Genomic DNA, 12096 nt, shown 5'->3' on the forward strand with positions numbered 1-12096 from the left:
CAATATACTACGTGTGCTGTTATATACTACGTGGCTGTGCAATATACTACGTGGCTGCGCTATATACTACGTGGGCTGTTATACACTACGTGGGCTGTGTTATACACTAAATGGGCTGTATTATATACTGCGTGGGCTGTTATATACTATGTGGCTGTGCAATATACTACGTGGCTGCGCTATATACTACGTGGGCTGTGTTATACACTACGTGGGCTGTATTATATACTGTGTGGACTGTTATATACTACGTGGCTGAGCAATATACTACGTGGCTGAGCAATATACTACGTGGCTGCGTTATACACTACGTGGGCTGTATTATATACTGCGTGGGCTGTTATATACTACGTGATCTGTGTTATATGCTACGTGGGCTGTTTTATACTACATGGCTGTGTCATATGCTATGTGGGCTGTTATATACTCCGTGGGCTGTTATATACTATGTGGGCTGTGCTATATACGTGGCTTTGCTATATACTATGTGGGCTGTTTTATATGCTACTTGAGCTGTTATATGCTACGTGGGCTGTTATATACTACGTGGCTGTGCTATATACTATGTCGTCGGCCGCGAACAATCAGCGACACGTGCAGTCCGGCCGCAAATTGGCGTGGGATTTGAACCACGCTTCGCTAATTGGTCACGCCTGGCCAGCCGAATCCTGTGTATTCATTGTATTATTCTAAAATCTTCATAAATAAACTACATACTTATTCCAGAATACCCGATGCGTTAGAATTGGGCCACCATCTAGTAATAAATAATTAGTAAATCAGCTAGAATGGAGTTGCTAAAAGGAGGTCCTCAAAAAATCCACTACGATCCAGTGTTGTAAATTACAAGGACTCTGTTTCATCGCTCTGTAATGTTTCTCCCTGTGAAGCTCTGTTCACTCTTTGAAAAACTCGATTACAGTCACCTCAGCACCAAACTGTCACGATTGTAAGCTACAGGGAGGTCCTCAAAAAATCCACTCTGATCTAGACGGTTTACTAATGAATCAGCCAGAATGGAGTTGCTAAAATAAGGTCCTCAAAAAATCCACTCCGATCTAGACGGCTCAATGGTGAATCAGCTAGAATGGAGTTGTTAAAATGAGGTCCTCAAAAAATCCACTATGATCCAATGTTGTAAATTACAAGGATTCTGTTGCTTCGCTGTGTTATGTTTCTCCCTGTGAAGCTCCATTTACTCTTTGAAAAACTCGATTACAGTCACCTCAGCACCAAGCTGTCACGATTGTAGGCTACAGGGAGGTCCTCAAAAAATCCACTCCGATCTAGACGGTTCACTAATGAATCAGCTAGAATGGAGTGGCTGAAATGATGTCCTCAAAAAATCCACTCCAATCTAGACGGCTCAATAGTGAATCAGCTAGAATGGAGTTGCTAAAATGAGGTCCTCCAAAAATCCACTAGGATCCAATGTTATAAATTATGAGGACTCTGTTGCTGTGCTATGTTATGTTTCTCCCTGTGAAGCTCCGCTCACTCTTTGAAGAACTCGATTCCAGTCACCTCTGCATCAAACTGTACAGATTTGAGGCTACAGGGAGGTCCTCAAACAATCCACTCCGATCTAGACAGCTCACTAATGAATCAGCTAGAATGGAGTGGCTAAAATGAGGTCCTCAAAAAATCCACTCCGATCTAGACGGCTCAATGGTGAATCAGCTAGAATGGAGTTGCTAAAATGAGGTCCTCAAAAATCTACTCCGATCCAATATTGTAAATTATGAGGACTCTGTTGCTGTGCTATGTTATGTTTCTCCCTGCAAAGCTCCGCTCACTCTTTGAAAAACTTGATTCCAGTCACCTCAGCATCAAACTGTACAGATTTGAGGCTACAGGGAGGTCCTCAAACAATCCACTCCGATCTAGACAGCTCAATGGTGAATCAGCTAGAACGGAGTGGCTAAAATGAGGTCCTCAAAAAATCCACTAGGCTCCAATGTTATAAATTATGAGGACTCTGTTGCTGTGCTATGTTATGTTTCTCCCTGCAAAGCTCTGCTCACTCTTTGAAAAACTCAATTCCAGTCACCACAGCATCAAACTGTACAGATTTGAGGCTACAGGGAGGTCCTCAAACAATCCACTCCGATCTAGACAGCTCACTAATGAATCAGCTAGAATGGAGTGGCTAAAATGAGGTCCTCAAAAAATCCACTCCGATCTAGACGGCTCAATGGTGAATCAGCTAGAATGGAGTTGCTAAAATGAGGTCCTCAAAAAATCCACTCCGATCCAATGTTAATTATGAGGACTTTGTTGATGCGCTATGTTACGTTTTTCCCCGTGAGGCTCCATCTACACTTCCAGTGTCGGTGCTGCGGCCAGGACTGGTAATACAGCAAAAGTAAAATTCAGGCAAAAATCAACAAACCGCGCTATGTGTAATTATTTATATTATAAAAACCAATAATAAAATGCAAGTTTGATTAATCATGAAAAAAAAAAATTGGCCTTTTGGAAATACATAACAAATATAACAGTTTAAGCAAGTATCTAAAAAATAAAAGTATTATATTATTACAATTATAAAGCTGATATATATATATATATACACACACACACACACACACACACACACAATGTGTGTGTATACATTCTAATTCCACTACATTGCAGCAGTCTATGAGGCTCCTGGAATCAGCTCCATTCTGAACATTGGAGCTGATTTTTTGAGGGACATCACTGTAGTAACTGAACTGTCTAGAATGGAGAAGCTGCAGAGAGATCATCAAAAAATCCACTCCGATCTAGTCAGCTCACTAGTGAATTGTCTAGAGTGGAGTGGCTAAAATGAGGTCATCAAAGGCATGTGACTGCAGTGAGGCCTCAAAAATTCAACTCCAATCTAGTCACCTCACCAGTGAACCATCTAGAGTGGAGTGGCTGGAATGAGGACCACAAAATATCCACTCCGATCTAGTCACTTCAGTAGTGAGCCGTCTAGAGTGGAGTTGATAAAATGAGGCCTCAAAAAATCAACTCCGATCTAGACGGCTCACTAGTGAATCAGCTAGAATGGAGTTGATTTTTTGAGGACCACAAAAAATCAACTCCAAACTAGACGCAACCCAACCATATCCTCTCCGACATAGACGTCACCAGAGCGCGACCTCCACTGACGGTAGATGCTAGAGTGTATGGGCTCCTTCCAGGTGTGACGTCATTTCCGGGGGCGTGTCCTATCGGGAGGGGGCGTGTTCTCCAAGGCGGCAAAGGAAAGCAGCATGACAGCTTGTGGACGCCATGGAGGTCAGTGGTTTCAGGGTGAAAAATGCTACTTGCCGATCGCTATTCGCTATTGGGGGGAGGCCCTGTGGTGGTCGACCTACTTGTCTGTGTGGGGAGTGACCCGTGGTGGGATTTTGGGGGGCTCCGCTGCTGCTGGCTATTGTGGGGGGCCTCCGCTGCTGCTGGCTATTGTGGGGGGCCTCCGCTGCTGCTGGCTATTTTGGGGGTCTCTGCTGCTGCTGGCTATTGTGGGGGACCCCTGCGGTGGGATTTTGGGGCTCCGCTGCTGCTGGCTATTGTGGGGGACCCCTGTGGTGAGATTTTGGGGGGCTCCGCTGCTGCTGGCTACTGTGGGGGATCCCTGCGGTGGGATTTTGGTGGGCTCCGCTGCTGCTGGCTATTGTGGGGGACCCCTGTGGTGGGATTTTGGTGGGCTCCGCTGCTGCTGGCTATTGTGGGGGACCCCTGTGGTGAGATTTTGGGGGGCTCCGCTGCTGCTGGCTATTGTGGGGGACCCCTGCGGTGGGATTTTGGGGGGCTCCGCTGCTGCTCGCTATCGTGGGGGACCGCTGCGGTGTAGTTTTGGGGGGCTCCGCTGCTGCTGGCTATTGTGGGGGACCCCGGTGGTGGGGTTTTGGGGGGCTCCGCTGCTGCTGGCTATTGTGGGGGACCCCTGTGGTAGGATTTTGGGGGGCTCTGCTGCTGCTGGCTATTGTGGGGGATCCCAGCGGTGGGATTTGGGGGGGCTCCGCTGCTGCTGGCTATTGTGGGGGACCCCTGCGGTGGGATTTTGGGGGGCTCCGCTGCTGCTGGCTACTGTGGGGGATCCCTGCGGTGGGATTTTGGTGGGCTCCGCTGCTGCTGGCTATTGTGGGGGACCCCTGTGGTGGGATTTTGGTGGGCTCCGCTGCTGCTGGCTATTGTGGGGGACCCCTGCGGTGGGATTTTGGGGGGCTCCGCTGCTGCTCGCTATCGTGGGGGACCGCTGTGGTGTAGTTTTGGGGGGCTCCGCTGCTGCTGGCTATTGTGGGGGACCCCGGTGGTGGGGTTTTGGGGGGCTCCGCTGCTGCTGGCTATTGTGGGGGACCCCTGTGGTAGGATTTTGGGGGGCTCTGCTGCTGCTGGCTATTGTGGGGGATCCCAGCGGTGGGATTTGGGGGGGCTCCGCTGCTGCTGGCTATTGTGGGGGACCCCTGCGGTGGGATTTTGGGGGGCTCCGCTGCTGCTGGCTACTGTGGGGGATCCCTGCGGTGGGATTTTGGTGGGCTCCGCTGCTGCTGGCTATTGTGGGGGACCCCTGTGGTGGGATTTTGGTGGGCTCCGCTGCTGCTGGCTATTGTGGGGGACCCCTGCGGTGGGATTTTGGGGGGCTCCGCTGCTGCTCGCTATCGTGGGGGACCGCTGCGGTGTAGTTTTGGGGGGCTCCGCTGCTGCTGGCTATTGTGGGGGACCCCGGTGGTGGGGTTTTGGGGGGCTCCGCTGCTGCTGGCTATTGTGGGGGACCCCTGTGGTAGGATTTTGGGGGGCTCTGCTGCTGCTGGCTATTGTGGGGGATCCCAGCGGTGGGATTTGGGGGGGCTCCGCTGCTGGCTGCTGCTGGCTATTGTGGGGGACCCCTGCGGTGGGATTTTGGGGGGCTCCGCTGCTGCTGGCTATTGTGGGGGACCCCTGCGGTGGGATTTGGGGGGGCTCCGCTGCTGCTCGCTATTGTGGGGGACCGCTGCGGTGTAGTTTTGGGGGGCTCCGCTGCTGCTCGCTATTGTGGGGGACCCCTGCGGTGGGATTTTGGGGCTCCGCTGCTGCTGGCTATTGTGGGGGACCCCTGTGGTGAGATTTTGGGGGGCTCCGCTGCTGCTGGCTACTGTGGGGGATCCCTGCGGTGGGATTTTGGTGGGCTCCGCTGCTGCTGGCTATTGTGGGGGACCCCTGTGGTGGGATTTTGGTGGGCTCCGCTGCTGCTGGCTATTGTGGGGGACCCCTGCGGTGGGATTTTGGGGGGCTCCGCTGCTGCTCGCTATCGTGGGGGACCGCTGCGGTGTAGTTTTGGGGGGCTCCGCTGCTGCTGGCTATTGTGGGGGACCCCGGTGGTGGGGTTTTGGGGGGCTCCGCTGCTGCTGGCTATTGTGGGGGACCCCTGTGGTAGGATTTTGGGGGGCTCTGCTGCTGCTGGCTATTGTGGGGGATCCCAGCGGTGGGATTTGGGGGGGCTCCGCTGCTGCTGGCTATTGTGGGGGACCCCTGCGGTGGGATTTTGGGGGGCTCCGCTGCTGCTGGCTATTGTGGGGGACCCCTGTGGTAGGATTTTGGGGGGCTCTGCTGCTGTTGGCTATTGTGGGGGATCCCTGCGGTGGGGTTTTGGTGGGCTCCGCTGCTGCTCGCTATTGTGGGGGACCCCTGCAGTAGGATTTTGGGGGTCTCTGCTGCTGCTGGCTATTGTGGGGGATCCCTGCGGTGGGATTTTGGGGGGCTCCGCTGCTGCTGGCTACTGTGGGGGACCGCTGCGGTGTAGTTTTGGGGGGCTCCGCTGCTGCTGGCTATTGTGGGGGACCCCTGTGGTGGGATTTTGGTGGGCTCCGCTGCTGCTGGCTATTGTGGGGGACCCCTGCGGTGGGATTTTGGGGGGCTCCGCTGCTGCTCGCTATTGTGGGGGACCGCTGCGGTGTAGTTTTGGGGGGCTCCGCTGCTGCTGGCTATTGTGGGGGACCCCGGTGGTGGGGTTTTGGGGGGCTCCGCTGCTGCTGGCTATTGTGGGGGACCCCTGTGGTGGGGTTTTGGGGGGCTCCGCTGCTGCTGGCTATTGTGGGGGACCCCTGCGGTGGGATTTTGGGGGGCTCCGCTGCTGCTGGCTATTGTGGGGGACCGCTGCGGTGTGGTTTTGGGGGGCTCCGCTGCTGCTGGCTATTGTGGGGGACCCCTGTGGTGGGGTTTTGGGGGGCTCTGCTGCTGCCGGCTATTGTGGGGGACCCCTGTGGTAGGATTTTGGGGGGCTCTGCTGCTGCTGGCTATTGTGGGGGATCCCTGTGATGGGGTTTGGAGGTGACGTGCTGCTTACGGGGTGGACCCCTTTTAGTGGGGGCGACCTGCTGCTGGCTATTGGGGAGACCCTGGTGGTGGGGTTTGAGGGCGACATGCTTGTGGTCGGGTTTTGGGAGGGCGTGACCTGCTGTCTATTGGGGGGGACCCTTGTGGTGGATGTGGGGGGAGACCTGCTGCAAGCTATTGGGGGACCCCTGTGGTGGGATGTGGGGGTGACCTGCTTGTGGTGGGATGTGGGGAGGCGACCTGCATGTGAGGGGTGACCTGCTGCAGGCTATTTGGGGGACCCCTGTGGTCAGATTTGAGGGCGACCTGCTTGTGGGGAGGCGACCTGCTTGTCGTTGAATGTGGGGAGGCGACCTGCTTGTCGTTGAATGTGGGGAGGCGACCTGCTTGTCGTTGAATGTGGGGAGGCGACCTGCTTGTCGTTGAATGTGGGGAGGCGACCTGCTTGTCGTTGAATGTGGGGAGGCGACCTGCTTGTCGTTGAATGTGGGGGGGTCCACGTCCGATGGGGATTTGTGCTGGGTGGGGGGGGGTCCACGTGTGATGGGGGTTTGTGCGGGGTGGGGGGTCTGCATCTGGGGGTTTCTGCTGGGTGGGGGGTTCCGCGTCCGGTGGGGGTTGTACGTCCGATGGGGGTTTGTGGGGGTTGGACGTCCGATGAGAGTTTAAGCTAGGGTGGCGTTCGATTGGAGGGGGTGTCTGATGGGATTTATGGTTGGGGCAGGGGGCGTCATATTTGGATTTACGCTTGAGGGGAGGGAATGTCTGGTGGGCTTTGGATTTATCCTGTGGGGTCCGCTGGTTAATGTGAGGTGGATGTTTCTGACTGGGGGAGCGAGGTTATGCTGTGTGGCCCGCTGGTTAATGTGAGGTGGAGGTTTCTGACTGGGGGAGCGAGTTTATGCTGTGTGGCCATCTGGTTGATGTGGGGGGGGCTAATGCTTCATTGGGGTACACAAAAAAAATGAGTGTATGCTGCTTATGCTATGCAAAAAAATTTTTGAGGTATTTCCCTGTAGAGTAGGCCACACCACCAACTGGCACGAAGCTAATCCTTTTTAGCTTAATGTCAGTAGGAGGCAGACATGGGTCTGGACCACCCAGCCCAGTTCTGACTTAGGTTTTGGGGTTTTTTTTTATTAACGATTTTCCTTTTTCTTTTCTTTTTTTTTCAGATACGGCTTTTGAGGGCGACAGTGGAATTGTCACTCTAATCTCCCACCTAGAATTGTCACTACCGTATCATCTGTGGTCTACGAGGCAAGGCCCTAACACATCAAGAGTGTTTGTGGTTCCCCAGAGGACGGTCCATGCCATGAATCCCCCTACCCTCCGGCCCCCCCAGAGCCAGATAGAGTAGGGAGGGAAGACTAATCCGTTATGTGCCAGCCGCCGAAAGGTCTGCGTCCAGGTTATTCCATGCCCATCTTCATCATCGGTCTGTGAAGAATGATGTGTGATCTTCAGGCAGTGAGGGGGTTACTTTTAAATAAAAAAAAAAAAAAAAAAATGGACAGGACAAGTATGTCCTAGTTTGCCCCTGAGCAATATGGACGTCTCCTGGGGAAACCTTCCTATTCATGCAGCCTCCATGTTTTCCAGAGGCTCCTGTGACCCTGCTCTTAAAATATCCAGGCTTCGGTCTAGGACTTCTCTGGTGGCCGGTCCACACCGCCAGTGCCCTGAACAATCATGCACGCCAACTTTCTAGTGCGTCGTACTCTGCACCTATCAGTTTAAGAGTACTTCGCTTCTGCAACAGAGTACTAAAGTCTGCCTCCCAAGAGATCTGCTGTTCAATTTTGGTTGTCTTGGAAATGTTCTGTCCAAAAAACCGACGGGACAACTCTCCGACCCGCCAGGAAAAGACGAGACCTTCCTTTAAGCCCCCGTCTCACATAGCGAGATCGCTAGCGAGATCGCTGCTGAGTCACAAGTTTTGTGACGCAACAGCGACCTCAGTAGCGATCTCGCTATGTGTGACACGTACCAGCGATCAGGCCCCTGCTGTGAGATCGCTGGTCGTGTCGGAATGGCCTGGACCATTTTTTGGTCGTTGAGGTCCCGCTGACATCGCTGAATCGGTGTGTGTGACACCGATCCAGCGATGTCTTCACTGGTAACCAGGGTAAACATCGGGTTACTAAGCGCAGGGCCGCGCTTAGTAACCCGATGTTTACCCTGGTTACCAGCGTAAATGTAAAAAAACAAACAGTACATACTCACCATCTGATGTCCGTCAGGTCCCTTGCCGTCTGCTTCCTGCTCTGACTGTGAGCGCCGGCCGTACAGTGAGAGCACAGCACAGCAGTGACGTCACCGCTGCGCTCTGCTCTCACTGTACGGCGGTGCTGCAGGGGGACTTCGGCATCATTGAAGACAGTTTCAACAATGCCGAAGTCGTTCCCCTGATCGTTGGTCGCTGGAGAGAGCGGTCTGTGTGACAGCTCCCCAGCGACCACACAACGACTTACCAACGATCACGGCCAGGTCGTATCGCTGGTCGTGATCTTTGGTAAATCGCTATGTGAGACGGGGCCTTTAGGCCAACCCCCTCCTGGCATCCATGAACCCACCAGCACTGGTCTGCTAGGCCTGGATCTAGCAGACTCTCTTCGACATGATGGGGCGTTCCCACCTTGGATGTTTCTCAGGGTCGGCTGCCGTGTTCTTCACAATTCAAGGCCGGTATTATGATCTCTGGTCTGGGACACCGAAACCTCAGACATCGGAGGCAGGCCTGGGGGGAACAGAGCCACATACCAAACCGACAGTCCAGCCCGCATGCACCAACAGCATACTACAGTTTTACAATACTTTAGAAATGCATAAAATGAAACAAGCAAAGGCATAAAGTTATTCAATGCAAAAAAATGCAGTTTTATAAAATTGGAAATGTTTCTATATCTAATGGTAAAATGATATTTATCCAGTATTTCTATAAGTAAAAGTCTGAGATTTCTGTGGGAAATGGTAATTTGTTCCTCTTAAACCAGTTCTGAATGTAAATAAAACATTGCTCTGATGAAGTCTCCACATTGTATTTTTGCCTTTCATTTCATGCGCAGGGCAGGACAAGCCCATGATGTATCTGTGTTAAGGTACCTTCACATTAAGCGACGCTGCAGCGATAGCGACAACGATGCCGATCGCTGCAGCATCGCTGTTTGATCGCTGGAGAGCTGTCACACAGACCGCTCTCCAGCGACCAACGATGCCGAGGTCCCCGGTTAACCAGGGTAAACATCGGGTTGCTAAGCGCAGGGCCGCGCTTAGTAACCTGATGTTTACCCTGGCTACCAGCGTAAAATGTAAAAAAACCAAACAGTACATACTTACATTCGCGTCCCCCGGCGTCCGCTTCCAGCACTGACTGAGCGCCGGCCCTAACAGCAGAGCTGTGCTGTACTTTCACTTTCACTTTACGGCGCTCAGTCAGTGTGGGAAGCGGACGCCGGGGGATGCGAAGGTGAGTATGTACTGTTTGTTTTTTTGCATTTTACACTGGTAACCAGGGTAAACATCGGGTTACTAAGCGCGGCCCTGCGTAAAACAACGCTGGTATCGTTGCTTTTGGTGTCAAACACGACGATACACGCCGGTCTGACGACCAAATAAAGTTCTGAACTTTGTTCAACGACCAGCGATATCACAGCAGGATCCTGATCGCTGCTGCGTGTCAAATATCGCTAGCCAGGACGCTGCAAAGTCACGGATCGCTAGCGATATCGTTTAGTGTGAAGGTACCTTAACACATGGAAGGTGCTATAATAACAGCCGTAGGCTGGTTTCACACCAGCGTTCGGCAGGGCTGCGGACGGCAGCCTTCTTCCTCCGTTAAGGCTACTTTCACACTAACGTCGCTTGCTGTACGTCTCAATGCGTCGTTTTGGAGAAAAAACGCATCCTGCAAAGTTGCCTTCATGATGCATTTTTTCTCCATAGACTTTCATTAGCAACACATTGGGACGGATTGCCACACGTCGCACACAGAAAAGGTGAACGGATGGACTCTAAACGGATGGACTCTAAATGCCTGGTTTCCACCGTGAAGCATGGAGGAGGAGGTGTGATGGTGTGGGGGTGCTTTGCTGGTGACACTGTTGGGGATTTATTCAAAATTGAAGGCATACTGAACCAGCATGGCTACCACAGCATCTTGCAGCGACATGCTATACCATCCGGTTTGCTTTTAGTTGGACCATCGTTTATTTTTCAACAGGACAATGACCCCAAACACACCTCCAGGCTGTGTAAGGGCTATTTGACCAAGAAGGAGAGTGATGGGGTGCTATGCCAGATGACCTGGCCTCCACAGTCACCAGACCTGAACCCAATCGAGATGGTTTGGGGTGAGCTGGACCGCAGAGTGAAGGCAAAAAGGGCCAACAAGTGCTAAGCATCTCTGGGAACTCCTTTAAGATTGTTGGAAGACCATTCCCAGTGACTACCTCTTGAAGCTCATCAAGAGAATGCCAAGAGTGTGCAAAGCAGTCATCAAAGCAAAAGGTGGCTACTTTGAAAAACCTAGAATATAAGATATTTTCAGTTGCCTTACACTTTTATTAAGTATATAATTCCACATAGTTTTGATGCCTTCAGTGTGAATGTACAGTTTTCATAGTCATAAAAATACAGAAAAATCTTTAAATGAGGTGTGTCTAAACATTTGGTCTGTACTGTCTGTGTATGTATGTATATGTATGTATGTGTGTGTGTGTGTATATATATATATATATATATATATATATATATATATATACACTCACTGGCCACTTTATTAGGTACACCTGTCCAACTTCTTGTTAACACTTAATTTCTAATCAGCCAATCACATGGCGGCAACTCAGTGCATTTAGGCATGTAGACATGGTCAAGACAATCTCCTGCAGTTCAAACCGAGCACCAGTATGGGGAAGAAAGGTGATTTGAGTGCCTTTGAACGTGGCATGGTTGTTGGTGCCAGAAGGGCTGGTCTGAGTATTTCAGAAACTGCTGATCTACTGGGATTTTCACGCACAACCATCTCTAGGGTTTACAGAGAATGGTCCGAAAAAGAAAAAAAATCCAGTGAGCGGCAGTTCTGTGGGCGGAAATGCCTTGTTGATGCCAGAGGTCAGAGGAGAATGGGCAGACTGGTTCGAGCTGATAGAAAGGCAACAGTGACTCAAATTGCCACCCGTTACAACCAAGGTAGGCCTAAGAGCATCTCTGAACGCACAGTGCGTCGAACTTTGAGGCAGATGGGCTACAGCAGCAGAAGACCACACCGGGTACCACTCCTTTCAGCTAAGAACAGGAAACTGAGGCTACAATTTGCACAAGCTCATCGAAATTGGACAGTAGAAGATTGGAAAAACGTTGCTTGGTCTGATGAGTCTCGATTTCTGCTGCGACATTCGGATGGTAGGGTCAGAATTTGGCGTAAACAACATGAAATCTTTGGGATGTGGTGGAACGGGAGATTCGCATCAGGGATGTGCAGCCGACAAATCTGCGGCAACTGTGTGATGCCATCATGTCAATATGGACCAAAATCTCTGAGGAATGCTTCCAGCACCTTGTTGAATCTATGTCACGAAGAATTGAGGCAGTTCTGAAGGCAAAAGGGGGTCCAACCCGTTACTAGCATGGTGTACCTAATAAAGTGGCCAGTGAGTGTATACCTGACAGGAGCCCATACATTCTGATGTCATCAGTAATATATACCTGACAGGAGCCCATACATTCTGATATCATAACTAATATATACCTGACAGGGGCCCATACATTCTGATATCATCACTAATATATACCTGACAGGAG

General features: G+C 51.6%; 1 long non-coding RNA gene across 1 annotated transcript; it reads left to right on the plus strand.

The window, feature by feature from the left end:
• The first annotated feature begins 3187 nt into the window (after window positions 1–3187).
• On the plus strand, window positions 3188–9316 carry LOC143764778 (uncharacterized). Its single transcript, XR_013213265.1, has 2 exons — window positions 3188–3270; window positions 7467–9316. It is a non-coding gene; the product is annotated as an uncharacterized LOC143764778 (long non-coding RNA).
• The last annotated feature ends 2780 nt before the right edge of the window (window positions 9317–12096 follow it).

Source organism: Ranitomeya variabilis, chromosome 4 (assembly GCF_051348905.1).
Source record: "Ranitomeya variabilis isolate aRanVar5 chromosome 4, aRanVar5.hap1, whole genome shotgun sequence".
Classification (NCBI taxonomy): domain Eukaryota; kingdom Metazoa; phylum Chordata; class Amphibia; order Anura; family Dendrobatidae; genus Ranitomeya; species Ranitomeya variabilis.